The following is a 14,309-nucleotide window of genomic DNA, read 5'->3' as shown; positions in this document are numbered from 1 at the left end:
ATGCAAAGCCTGCATATTCGTCTCAGGGATTACTCTTGAGCTCCTTCATTTGCATTTTTTTGGAACTGTTAGCTACCTGACTGTGTTACAATGTACTCTCACCTACTGCACAATGTAATGAGATGGTGGGGGGGGGGTTCTTTACAAAGTTATTTGGGTTTATTTTTGATGTTGAGTGTGTTAACTATATTCTTGTTAGTGTAGTTTGCATAAATTACAGTATGTGGATTTTGTGTTTCTAATTTCCAACCATCCATCCTGTTCAGGGTCACGAGTATCTGGACCTGAGCTGAATTGGTGAAAGGAAGTCTACATCCTGGACTGGTCGCCAGAAAGATGACCATTCATATTCACAATTTCATTCACTCCGTCACTTACTGAAAACTGACCCCACGCTGTCAGGTAAGTGTACCACTACACTATCAGTGACCCAGTTCTTGGGCAAATTATTAGAAAGTTTGAATACTGAGAAGTTTTGTTTGCAGTGGTCGGTACTGCGAATGGGAATTTGTTATCAATTGCCTTAACAGGATCAATAAAAGTAAATTAATACAGTAATGTAATTTTAGCTAAGTCATGCCTATCTCGTCACCTGTTCAGAATCAAGAAGGAATTCAAAGCGTGTATAAATGCTTTGAGACAATGCTATGACATCAGTGTTTTTTTGTACATGATGTCATCTTTGATCTCTTTCAGGAATGTTCAAAAAGTGTTCGATAAGTTATGTCAGTGCAATGAAGCGCTCTTAAAACACGAGGCGGTCTCTTTGTAGTATGAAACAATCTATATGAGTTGAATGCTTGTGTACAAATCAGAATGCCTGCCATTTTCATTTAAATCACCTGTCAGTATGTTTACATCCATCAAAGAAAGCCAAACTAGTACTGTATTGCATTTTGAAAATGTGTATAAACACCTTAGTCTGTGTGTTTGACTTTTTAAAACACAAAATATTTGATTTGGAACCAAATTCCTCACACATGTATATACAGTGGAATAAAAGTCTGCACACCCCTGCTCAACCGCATGATAAATATTTTGAGCACTTTTCCCTTACCTTTAATGCAACCTATAACTTGTACTCAATTGATACACATATATATATATATATATATATTTTATTTTATTTTATTTATTTTTTTTGAGAAGGGGCATGAAAAAAACTGAGCTAACGTGGTTTTGCAAGTGTGCACACCCTTGTAAGTGGACATGCAGCTATGTGCAGAATTAACCAATCACATTCAAACTCATATTAGATGAGTCAACACACGCCTGTTGTTCAAATTGGCTAAATAAAAGCAAGGAAAACCTTCATTTGCTTTCTCACCAAAGCTTCAAGGTTATGTGTTAACTTTGACCGATGTTTGGAACTGCCGGGGGTAGAAGAAAATAATCATTTAATTTACATGCAGTATATCTGGCCACTGTTTTATTTTATTTTATCTAAAAAAAAAAATGGCCACCTGGCATCTCTCCAGCACTTTATATGTCTCGCTTTTCTTTCACGTCTCAGCAAGCCGACAAGCTAAACACACAGCTAAAATGACCACAAACAAACACCGCTCGAACACTTCTTTGAAAAGAGGGAAAGTACGCGCCGTGACTTCCAACAACTAGAATGCCTCATTTAAGAAGAAAATACCAAGAGTCTTCATCACAACAGGTTTGCATGTTCAGTCTGCTCTTCGGGTGTCACGCTAGATTGACCCCCAAATGCAACCGTCATTATACACCATCATTATGCGCTGTAAATTTAATTAACAATGGGTGTTGACTAGTTGTAAGTGTATATCCTCAATTCTTTGTGGTCGGTTCCATGCTGCGCCGTGTATGAATGTTTCTTGCAGCTTAGTTGTATCTGTCCGCCTGTTGCTCCTGGCAGCCGCACAAGTCCAACCGAGCATGAAAGAATAGAGCAGTAGTGCCAAAAGCACATATGGGCACTGTGACTGCTTGATGTCAGTCTAAACCCGAGTAACGCTCACTTGTGTCGACCATCAAGGCTGATTTTGTTTGGATTTTCAAACATGACTGACGAGCCTGTAATTGATGATCTTTCCATGTTTTGCGACAAGCTAAATGCAGTAATCTTCAGAATCAAAATATTTGAATCCTTCCCGTTGAATCCTAGCTTAAATAATTCTCACTTAATGTAGCCTGCATGCTAACTGAAATACGTACAAACAAAACTATGGTACCTGACCAGAGGTACATTCTATACTGCCCCAAAGCTTTTTTTGGGCAACAAAACAGGAAGCAGGCACCAAAACCTGTATGATTTTTATCAACATATCACTTATGTGAATAATCCCAGATGATTCATGAGGTGGAGAAACTATATTTTACTGCCGAAAATCACACAAAAGAAACATCTTCATGCCTACAACGCCGACTCGCCATACTTCATCCACCATCTAATATTATTCCAGATTCTACGAGATTAATCAAATGCGTGTCAAGGCTCTCAAATGAACCAAGTGTTGCTCATCTGTGGAATTACAATCAGGCAGGTTTTAGGGCTGTAACTTGTTGCTGTTATGCAGAACCCCTTAAGGCCCCAACCATTACACACTACATCCAAAGTGCAGCCTTTGTAATTGAAAAGATGTGGCTTGCATTAGAATGTGAGCATAACTGGGCCTGATGGGCTACAGAAGCCACGAGTGGTCATGGGTACTCACTGCACTTACTTTGGTCCGGTGTTCAAGTGACGTGGGTTTTAGAAATATATTGTCTGCCGAAGCGTATCAAATGATCGATTTACATCGTGTACTTTCTTGTTTGTAACTTTGAGTGAGAATGAGATTGCATGTTGACGCAATGTTTTGGGTCGCAATATTCTCGGAAATGCTCGACTTGTATTTTTATGTTCCCTTTTCACAGATGGTGCTTGAAATTGAATTTCTAACTATTTGTTACATAAACAAATACTTGTCCTGCTACAATAAAGGCAAAATAAATGATGTGCCTGAGCCTTCTGATAAAACATGCTTTCATTTTTCTCCATCTCCCAAAGGGAAATTGTTTGTTTGCATCATTATACTGTATATTTTCATTTCCAAATTATTTTCCAACGATCAACTAAATTGCACAGACAATAAATAAGGCGTGTGAGTAATTATCAAATTTAATAACAAAATACGTAAAAATGTGTCATTATGATTGTTTTGTGCTCATATTATTTTTTAGGTTGAACTGGCATCTAAAGTTTTTACTTTTTAAAAGCTGCTCAATGCAGCAAATTTAATTTTGAATTGTTGCTGCCACCTGTGGCCAATAAATTAAACTGCACACACCCTTCTTCGCGTACACAATGCACACGTGACGCCACATCCGCAGTCACAGGACAGGAAATTTGAACCCGAACCCAGCCTGGAGTAGCCTACATATTGTGAACAGCTTAAGGTGTTAATTTACTAATCAGTAGATTGTTCAGTCATAAATGGTCAATTAAAAAGGCTTATTGTAACGATATTTTTGGGCAAATTGTTACAATTTGATTTGAGTTGATTTGAAGCTTGCCGTCTTGGCCACTATGCTACAGCTCAGTTTCAACGTGTTGGCAATTCAGATAGTTCTTTGCCATGATGCACTTTAAGTCAAGTCATCTTTATTTATATAGCGCACTGACCAGTATGAGAAGAGTCCGAGACCTGTAATGCCAAATTCAACACACCTGTTCCTATTCACACTTGAGTTTGTAACACAAACGAGTCACAGTGTACCCTATTTTCTCTAATAGTGCCTCAATTTCATTAAGTGAAAGTGAGGGATATTCAGCTTGTGGGTAAAATTTAAGGGCTAACCTAAAATGTGCTACCCTGACCTTTACAGGTGAACTTTAGTCGATCTTCTAAACTTGTCCAAATGTTTAAATGTTTCAGTACTTTTGCACAAGTTGCTGTTCTCTAACAAGGAGCTTATGGATTGACTATTTCCAAGGACATGTATACCTTTCTGTGATTTTTTTCCTGCTTCTGTTTCTTTGTTACAGCCTGCTAATGAAACTTTGTGGCACTCTAAAGTCAGCGTTTACTTCTGACAAAGCCTCAGAGTGGTGGTGTACTCGTAATCAGTTGTTAGTTGTTGTCTTGGTCTCACAATGTGAAAATGTGGAAAGAATGAGGAAGAGGACCGTTTAAATCCCAATTCTAATTCATCTCAATTTTGTCATTCAGCTCCTTGTTGGAGAACAGCAAGTTGTGCAGAACATATTGAAACAGTTGGACATTTGCATTCAAAAGTTGAGAAAAGGTCAAATTAAGTTCACCTTCTCACAGCTGAAGGTAATTCAAACTGTATGCCGATGTGCATTAATCAAAGTGCGGGGAGGGAAAGTTTGGTTTAAACGTGTGTGTCAGGAGTTCTTGTTGCAGGTGGAAACATTCAAATAGCCAAGTAGAGAGAGTCAAATAGACGCGTCTAGACTGCCTGTCACATTTGGGCACCAGACAAATGGCAGTTTTCACAGCGGAGGGGGTGGGTTGGCAATCTCTAAATGCACTATTTTGTGACAATTCCAGTGCCAGGAAAATTCAGCTCGCTAATCACCAAACCTCATCAGAAAACATTTTCAAACTATTTTCACAAATAATACAAGAGAGAACAAAGTCAGTCATTTGGATAAAGATGCAAATGCTTTCTCCAGCTCTTTTTGAAACTATCCGAAGAAGCCAACACATCTCAATCGGTGTATCTCATTTAAAATAAACCTTTATTGCAATATCTATCTACTATTTTCATCTCTTACAAAACAGACTCAAAATAAGACTCTTCTCTTGGCATCCATGATAGAGATCTAAAGGCTTTTTAATAATAACCAGTCAAAGAACAAGAGGTTTGATGTATATATGAAGAAAGTAACATAACAAAAATAAATGTTATTGCATTATATCCTCACACACACACATCCATCTTCTACTGCTTATCCGAGGTTGGATCGCTGGGACAGCAGCTTTAGAAGGGAAGCCAAGACTTCCCTCTCCCCAGCCACTTCAACCAGCTCCACCGGCGGGATCTCAAGGCGTTCCCATGCAGGCCAGCCGAGAGACATAGTCTCTCCAGCGTGTCCTGGGTCGTCCGGACATGCCCGGAACACCTCTCCAGGGAGGCGCCCAGGAGGCATCCGAACCAGATGCCCGAGCCACCTCAGCTCGACGCTGAGTCCCTCCCGGGTGACCGAGCTTCTCACCCTATCTATAACTCTTTGACTGCCAGACGTTTTCAGAAAAGGGATGCCGTGGGTGCCAGCCGATTTAAGCATTTTGACTGATCTTTCAAGGTCCACAGAAAATTATGTGTTTGGACTATGGAAACACACATTCTACCAAATGAAAGATTGGACTCTCATCTTTAATCAGAAAAAAAAGTTTGTTTCTACCTTATTCCGTTTTTGAGTAATCAACAATAGAAAATGGTTAGTTTCACCTCTGTTTTGAAACAAACGTCTTTTAACGTCTTTGGCACTCCTCCATAGGATTTTACTAAACGTTATTTAACGTTTTTGGCAGTCAAAGAGATAAGGGAGAGCCCGGAGACCCTGCGGAGGAAACTCATTTCGGCCACTTGTATCCGTGATCTTGTTCTTTCGGTCACGACCCACAGGTCGTGACTTTAGGTGAGGGTAAGAACGTAGATCCAACCGGTAAATCGAGAGCTTCAGCTCCTTCTTCTCGATCAGAGTCCGCATCACTGCAGAAACTGCACCGATCTGCAGCTCCATCCAACAAGACCCCAACATATTCAAACTCCTCCACTTGGGGCAGCATCTCATCCCCAACCCGGAAAGGGCACGCCACCCTTTTCTGCCCAAGGACCATGGTCTCGGGTTTGGAGTTGCTGCCCTTCATCCTAACTCCTTCACACTCGGCTTTGAATAAGAGTTGGAGATCACGGCTTGATGAACCCAACAGTACCACATCATCTGCAAAAAGCAGAGATGCAATGCTGAGGCTACCAAACCGGACCCCCCTCAATGATTCGGTTGCGCCTAGAAATTCTAGTCCATAAAAGTTATGAACAGAATTTGAGACAAAGGGCAGCTTTGGCGGAGTCCAACCCTCACTGGAAATGAATCCGACTTACTGCCGGCAATGCGGACCAGACTCTGACACCGGTCATACAGGGATCAAACATTCCGTATCAGGGAGCTCGGTTCAGGGAGCTCGGTACCCCGTACTCCCGAAGCAAACCCCCATGGGACTCCCCGAGGGACACGGTCGAACACCTTCTCCAAATCCACAAAACGCATGTAGACTGGTTGGGCGAATCCCATGCACCCTTGAGGACCCTGCCGAGGGTGTAGAGCTGTTCCACGGCCGGGACGAAAACCACACTGCTCCTCCTGAATCCGAGATTTTATTTCCCGACGGACCCCCCCTCTCCAGCACCCCTGAATAGATCTTACCAGGGAGGCTGAGGAGTGTGATCCCACCCTCTACCACCCCAGTCTGCCAATCCGGAGGCACTGTCCCCGATGTCCATGCGATGTTGTTGAGGCGTGTCAACCACGACAGCCCCACAACATTCAGAGCCTTTAGGAACTCGGGGCGGATCTCATCTTGCCACCTCAGTGACTTCGACCCCAGAGAGAGGAGAGCCCGCCTCAGAGTCCCCAGACATAGTGTTAATGGTGCACTGCTTTCCTCTCCTGAGTCACCGGATGGTGGACCAGAATTTCCTCGAAGCCGTGCGGAAGTCGTTTTCCATGGCCTCACCGAACTCCTTTCATGTCCGAGTTTTTTCCTCAGCGACTGCTGAAGCCGCATTCCGCGTGGCCAGCCGGTACCTGTCAGCTGCCTCCGTAGTCCCACAAGCCAGAAATGCCTGACACACACACACACACACACGCACATCCAAGACTTAAACCTTGAATGGCGACCAGCACAGTCGTTGTAGGCCAAGGATCCTTCTTTTTAATCCAATTTCACCTTGATTGTGTTCATCCTTCCAGATAGGAGATCAGGGGTGACAAATCTGAGTTCATTATGTCTTTGAGGGAGTGAAACTTTTTTTGATGTACAGTATTTGTTTCTTACGGGAGTATGTCAGTGTCAAAAACGTCAAAGGAAAATCAGATTTCGCATAAAGCAGTAATCAAAAAAATACCTACAATATTTTTTAAAGCCACTCAGTTAGTCATCTATTTTTAAACCGTTCTGTTCCAAACAAACCACCAGCATTAACCATGCATTTTTTGGCACACTTACTAATACTGTAGCTATTATTTTTTGTAATATCACCCATCCATTATCACATCCCAGCTGGCTTTAGGCAAGAGGTGAGGTACACCCAGGACTTAGTTCAACTCTCAGTAATACTGTTAGAAAACATATTTTATATTAGCCTTTCTGTGAAACATATCATTTTTTTGTGTTGAAATACTTACTTTACTATGTTTTTGTTTTTCAAAAGTTTGTTACATGAGTCCCAATGTGATTACAGAGCATGAGAGGGGAAGTCAACCGTAAACATTTCTTGATCATATCGCTCTAAAAACAGTTGAGTCAAAAGTAACCCAATTACGGAAAAAAAATGAACCGATCCACTTTATGGGTCAATTTGACCCATGTTTCTGGATTGTTTTACACAAAATTATCAATTTTTTGACCCAAATAAAGGCTCTAACCAATATTTATGAGTACAGACGCTCCCCACCTTACGAACGAGTTACGTTCCGGACGATCGTTCGTAAGGTGAATTTGTTCGTAAGTTGCTTCAGTGCTATATTTTGTATTATAATTTATGTTTAAAGCCTATATAAGTATATTGAAGGTTTATATAAGTATGTTTAAGGCTTGTACAAGTAACCTGCATTGGTTTGTACTGAAAAAAACTTTTAATAAAATGGAGAAAATAAAATTCAAAAGTTATTTCCTGCTTCATGGGGACCGGCATTTCTTCCTCCTCCTCCTCGACACGTTGCTCAGCCTCCAATGAGCTCTCACAGCGCCAATCGTCGTTATTAGCGGCGGAAAGAAGCACTACGCGCAATACAAAATCTAACTTACAGCATCTCTTTCCGAACATTTTTCGACATACTGTACGCGCAGAAATGTTCGTACAGTATGTACCGTTGTTCGTAACTCGAATGTTCGTAAGTAGGGGAGCGTCTGTAGTTTTACACTAAAAGTAAAAAGACCCATTTCCTGACTCAAAATTGGGTCACATCGACCGACCCAAATAGAGGATCAGTCCAGTTTTTACCTGTAGGGTAATTTTTTATAGTGTAATATGTGACCTCACTAGTCTAAACATGATGGTCGACATGCCAACATACGTACTTAGCAAATGATTTAGAGGCCATTATTTTTCACTTAGACTGATAACATATTGTTGCTTGAACTTTCTGCTAAGGAACTTAAACGCCCCCCACCCCCCCACCCTCCCTTCTTCCCAGTTAGTGCCGCTTTCCCAAACTTCCACTCCAGTTTGTCTAACCTTGAAGCTTCATGTGCGCAGATTTCCTACTTTTTCAGGGGAAGGTCTGATGTCTCAGCCTTGGCACTTTGCCGCTCCGAAGCCTTGCTTTTTTGTCTCAGCTCTCCCACACATTCCCTCCGTTATCTCCACCCCTCTTTCAGCTCCACAGTGAAGTGTTAATATCAGGCTTCATATAGTATTCGCTGGCAAGAAAAGTCAGAGCGGGGACTTGTTATTGGGAATTCTTGCCAAGTTGTATCGCCCAAAACTGTAATTAGCACTTTGTACTTACTCACCATGCGGTCTAAAGCATGTGCTGCTATAATGAACGATTACTATCAGGCCTTTATATTAAACCTTAAATGTTTTTACATCAGCCATGAATTCGCATAACAATTAAGCAATCACTTCAGTGAAATTGCGTGTTGCTGTATTTAAACCAACTGCTTATGTAAACCACTATTAAGAAACCACTAGGCAAGGCTACTTTAAGGCCTTTCCAAAAGAACAAAATGCAGGTGTTAAGTGTTGCAGCTCTAGTGTTCTTGTCTGGGACATTTTACATACAGTCATTCACGGCCTTCGTTGTGCTGCCAAAATAATGAAGTCCTTCAAGAGGATGGACAAAAAAAAAAAAAAAACGTCCTGAAAAGAAGTAGGGAGCCTTGTAACGTCTTACAAAATGTTCATCAAACATTATTACACTTTGTTTCACATTTAGTTTGGTTTTCCACATGATGTATTCGTCCATAATGCTTTCATTTAAAACAACTGCGCAATATCTCGAATCAATTTATTACTGGAAAGAAATGTATAATATATCTTTTCAGTTCTTTTGATTTGTTGAATGAGAAATCTGATGTCCCTGGCAACTAATTCACATGCTTGTGTTCCAAACTAGTTGTGATTCATGTTTATTTTATTTTTTTTCCCATCATGGTGAGCATCCAACGTTTTCCCTTTTAAGCAAATCATTTCCAAGATTGGCTTGCATGTCCTGCCTCTAAAGCAATGATCTTTATCACACGTTTTTGTGAAAATATCATAAGAATGACATAAGAACGTATATAACATTATAAGTGCCAGCCAGTCATTAACTCATTCACTACCATTGACGACTATAGACGTCAAAAATTCATTTCTATTAAAAATTTTTTTCCATTTCATTTAACTTTTTTATGAAAACCTAGAATTTTTTTATTATACATTTTTAACAGTTATAAAATTATCATGTGATTAATTACGATTAAATGCACCTTATTTTTAATATATATTTGTTTTAATTAGGCCCGTCAGACAATTAAAATTTTTAATTGTAATCAATCACATGACTTCATTAGTTAACTAACGATTAATCACAAATTTTATATCTGTTCTAAATTTACAATAAAAAATGTTTTCTAGGTTTTCATACTCTTGTTAGCAAAAGTGGAAAAAAAATGTTAAACTAATAGAAATAGTTCAAATGAATTTTTGACGTCTATAGCCGTCAATGGCAGTGAATGAGTTAATGACACTTCTTGTTCCCCAGTCCAGCCTCATACTGGAGCACCTGTGGCACAGTCAAAACACAGGAAATAACAACTACAAGTTTATATGTGACAATTACTATATCCATATCAGTATTGTCATTAAGCCTTTTTTAAAGCTCTCTAGTAAGACTTGTTTACTTTTATTTACTTTTACTTATTCAGTGACTCGATAGCAGACAATACAGAGTGCTTATCTTCAAACAACATTATGCAGATTTAGTCACAATTCTCTGTAGGTGATAATAGTCACTAACGTGCTGTTATGCCTATCTCTAGTTTTTTTTTTTTTTATTACAAGAAGCAAAATAAAGTCTGTCATTTACCCCAAATGACACATTGGCTGTCATTTTTTAATTGTTTAAACCAGATTCATCGGAATTATATAAATGCTACAAATTAAGAAAAAGACGGTGCATATGAATTGTTTTACAGTAGCTTGAGTGTTTTCTTAAACCAGGCACGTTTTTCTGCTTCGACTACAAAATGTCCTTTTTTTTCAAACTGTAATCACACTTCAAATGTCACTAAATGATTGTTTCTCCACTATTGACATTTTCCACAACGTAACCTCACACAGTCTGCCATTAGAAGCCTCTTTGCATATCCCAAAGTCACAGACGGTGAAAAGAGATTTATATTTATCATAAAGTTATAAGATAAGCTTTCGAATGCAGATTATATGTAGGTCCTCCTGGTGTTTTGCTGTTTTTACGTCTGTGTTTCAGGGCCTGAAGCGTTTGTCGCTGCTGTATAAAAACTGCAGTAAACATTTGCAATGTAAATTAAAAATGGAATTCCCTCAGAATAGAGTTAGAAGGGAACCCGACACTGAAGAATTGACACTTTGAAACAATGAAAAGTGGTCAGTGTACATCTTATATAGCAGCATAAATGTATTGTTCTTTCAAAATAAATCTAAATACAGCTTTGAAGACAAGCGAGAATACCTCCACATGAGCACCGCCGATTTTGACAACCTTAAGCCTCCTTTGGGCACAGGCCTCTCCGACGTTTAGCAGTATCTCTTCTTTCAGCTGTGACATGACAGGTCACTGGACGCTTTGCTTTTGATATGTAGCTGTAGGTGTGAGGAGGGAAGCGCCATCGAGGGGATGAATTGAGCTTTTGTTGATGCTGAGTTTCAAAGTAGCCTGCTTTGTGACTAACGCCTGTTCTGGGAATTTGGCATCACTGGTGGTACACTCTAAAAAGAGAATTGTTGAACCAATTTAAGATTACAAATGAACTCATTCACTGCCATTGACGGCTATAAACGTCAAAAATTCATTTGAACTATTTCTATTGGTTTAACATTTTTTTTTCCAATTTTGTTATATATTATATTATATTATATTATATTTGTATAGTATGAAAACCTAGATTTTTTTTATTGTACATTTAGAACAGATATAAAATGTGTGATTAATTGTGAGTTAACTAGTCGTGCGAATAATTACAATTTAAAAAAAATTAATTGCCTCTTGCCCCTAATTTTTAATGATCTTTAAAAAAAAAAGAATGGGTTAAATTGTTGACCAACTTAAAAAAAGAAAATCGCTTCAATTGGTAACACATGATTTAATTAAGTTACTCCAAAGTGGAAATATTAAGTTTAATTAATTATGAGTTCATTAAACTTAATATATTCACCTGAATTATTCCAAAGTGCCTCCAATCTAAATTATTAAATGTGGGGGCCTGTATTTTGTTATTTTGTTGTGTTTTGCGGGGAGGAACGAGGAACGTTTCTAGGCGTAAAGTTAATGTTTACCCCTCCAGCCAATCACAGAGTGTGTGTGTGTGTGGGGGGTTGAAAAGAGAGGATGGGGGTTGAGCCATGGGAGGAGTCCGTTTTAAATTGTTTACAAACAGAAACGGTCAAAACTTAAGACTCCACCTTTAAGTTTAATGAACTCATGATTAATGAAACTTAATATATTCACTTTGGACTAACTTAATTAAATCATGTGTTACCAATTGAAGCAATTTTTTTTTTTTTTTAAGTTAGACACATGCAATATAGACCTTTTAAATTTGTGTTGAGCGATTAACTATAAAATAAGTTTTGGCACTTGGAAGTTTGAATAAGTTTCGCCTCAGTTTCATCAACCATCTTCCGCAGGCTACAAATTTTCCCGCCGTTGTTGCATTATTTGTCCAATGTTTCCCTCTTTCAACATGAATCATGCAGCGTGTGCAGAATTAATTTGTTGGAGAGTGTGAAAGTGATTTGGCATTGTCTCTCTGCATTTGTAAGCTCTTGATGATGTTACGCAACTCCTGTTGTATTAAAAATGGACTTTGTAAAAAAAAAAAAAAAAAAAAAAAAAACGATAGACACCTCTTGTGTGATGTACAACATAACATATAACATTTGTAAGCTTAGTTCAATGTGTTTTTGTTTTTTTTACGGGGAAGTTCATACACTACACTTTGGAAACAGATTTTTATTCCATGAGAAACCAAAGAAAGTAATCGTGCATTTTCTTTCTTTCTGCAACTCACACAGAAAAAATATATTTTAATTATAGTCTTGCTAAATAAAAAATGGAAAAGTTGTTGAGTTTATTCTGGCCAAAGAGGAGAAGTCATAAGTAGAAAGTACATAAAATCTTAAGTGTGTAGCATTCTTGCAACTCCGGTTACCATAGCGACGGCTCTGTCTGTTGTTGTTAGACCCACGACCCCAAAATCTCCTCATCCAATCAAACAAAAATGTCTTCCTCAAATAAATAGCATTGCATTAGATATGACTGAACATAATAAAGATGATCAGCCAGTCAATGCGAAAGTAATTATGTGAGCTTGCTGATGTTTCTATTTGAATGAGTTTTTTTTTTTTTGCAGCAGCAGCAGCAGGCAGGGAACATGTAATCCTCCTTCAAGCATGTTTCTGCCTCAATTAACAATGTCTTCCAAAAGGATGCTTGGCTCCTCTGAGCACAAGTCAGAGTGACATTGAGAAAGCAACATCTACAATAAACGGGGTCACGATGCACCTTTTGAGCGGAAAAGGCAGCGCTCGTCCCATTCTCATCTCAACATCATACACTTATAAGGGGAATCATTTGAATTGCATGCAGCCTTGGCTGAAATAAAAATGAGGAGAGCATTTCGGCGACGGAGTGACGAGCAGGAGTCACTCTTCGGCCAGGAGCGCTTTAATTTGTCTTTCAGGTTTTCAAGCGAGGAAAGATTTACAATACCATCGTGATGTATCTGGTGAAGCGTTGCTTCCCCTCGTTGCGTACACTGTACTTATCTTGTCAACAAGCTCCGGGAAAGTAGCAATTACCTTATCTGATATTGTCCTCAACGCCGCAAGCTAATTTCTCGCCTCTGTGAAATTCATTGTTGTGCAGAATTGTATTAATGATGCAGCAAAAGTAGTGCATTGCAATGATGTGTTCCGCAGTTCACTTTGTTTTGAGTGAAGTTTAGAACTCACATTTTACTTGTGTATTCAATTCAATTAATCAATACTCACATTTGTAGAAATCAGGCCGTGACAAGCTATTGTAGCCCCAGTTGACTTTTTTTTTTTTTTTTGCACCTTTTGGCAGCATCCACGTGGCCATTGGGCACCCTGGTCTGTTCCAGAGTGGTGACAGGCAAACAAGTCGCCACAGTTACATAACTCCTATGAAGGGGGAAAAAATGAATAATGCCGCATGCGGGAGGCGTTGTCTCCCAATGAGCAGCATTCTTTTTTTTCTTTTCTTTCTTTTATAGAGCTCAGTATTGTTCATTCGATTTGACATGTCATCATTGCTCTCCTTTTTTATTTTTTATTAAAAAAAATATATATATATATATTTTTTTTATTTTTTATTTTATTTTTTTTATTTATATCCCTTTATTGGCTCTGGAACATTTGTTGGGGTATGACCAGTTTACCACATGACCTGTTGTATATAATTTTTCCTTAAAACTGCATGAAATGAATGCCAATTTTCTATTCTTCTAATTTCTAGTTCCTGATCATCGTAAAATGGTCTCTCTCTCTCTCTCTCTCTCTCTCTCTCAAGTATTGGTGATTTTTCACAATCATTTCAGTGACTTAATTGGGAAAAATATAATTTTAGTTATTATAATAATTATTATTATTATCAGGCAGAATGGTGGTCTCGTGGTTAGAATGTCTGGCTCACAGTACTCCTGCTTCCTCCCACATTCCAAAACCACATTCGGTTAATTAAAGACTCAAAAGTGTCAATAGGTGTGAATGTGAGTGTGAGAATTATCATTATTGAAAATGAATGGACATTGGCTATTACATTCTCTTTTTTTTTAATGTAAATAACACTTTGAACATGTCACAGAGAAATATTTCTCTGAACAAAAAAACATCTCATC

The 14,309-nt window shown here is 38.8% G+C and overlaps 1 long non-coding RNA gene across 1 annotated transcript in view; it reads left to right on the top strand.

The window, feature by feature from the left end:
- LOC144036754 (uncharacterized) overlaps positions 1-14,309 on the top strand; it is a 22,162-nt gene extending 7,853 nt beyond the window's left edge. The window contains exons 3-4 of the long non-coding RNA XR_013288722.1: positions 267-402; positions 12,804-14,309. This is a non-coding gene — a long non-coding RNA (uncharacterized LOC144036754). The remainder of the gene's footprint in view (positions 1-266; positions 403-12,803) is intronic.

Source organism: Vanacampus margaritifer, chromosome 16 (assembly GCF_051991255.1).
Source record: "Vanacampus margaritifer isolate UIUO_Vmar chromosome 16, RoL_Vmar_1.0, whole genome shotgun sequence".
In the NCBI taxonomy this organism is placed as follows: Eukaryota; Metazoa; Chordata; class Actinopteri; order Syngnathiformes; family Syngnathidae; genus Vanacampus; species Vanacampus margaritifer.
Note: the sequence above shows the minus strand (reverse complement) of the source record. Positions and strands in the feature narration are given on the sequence as shown.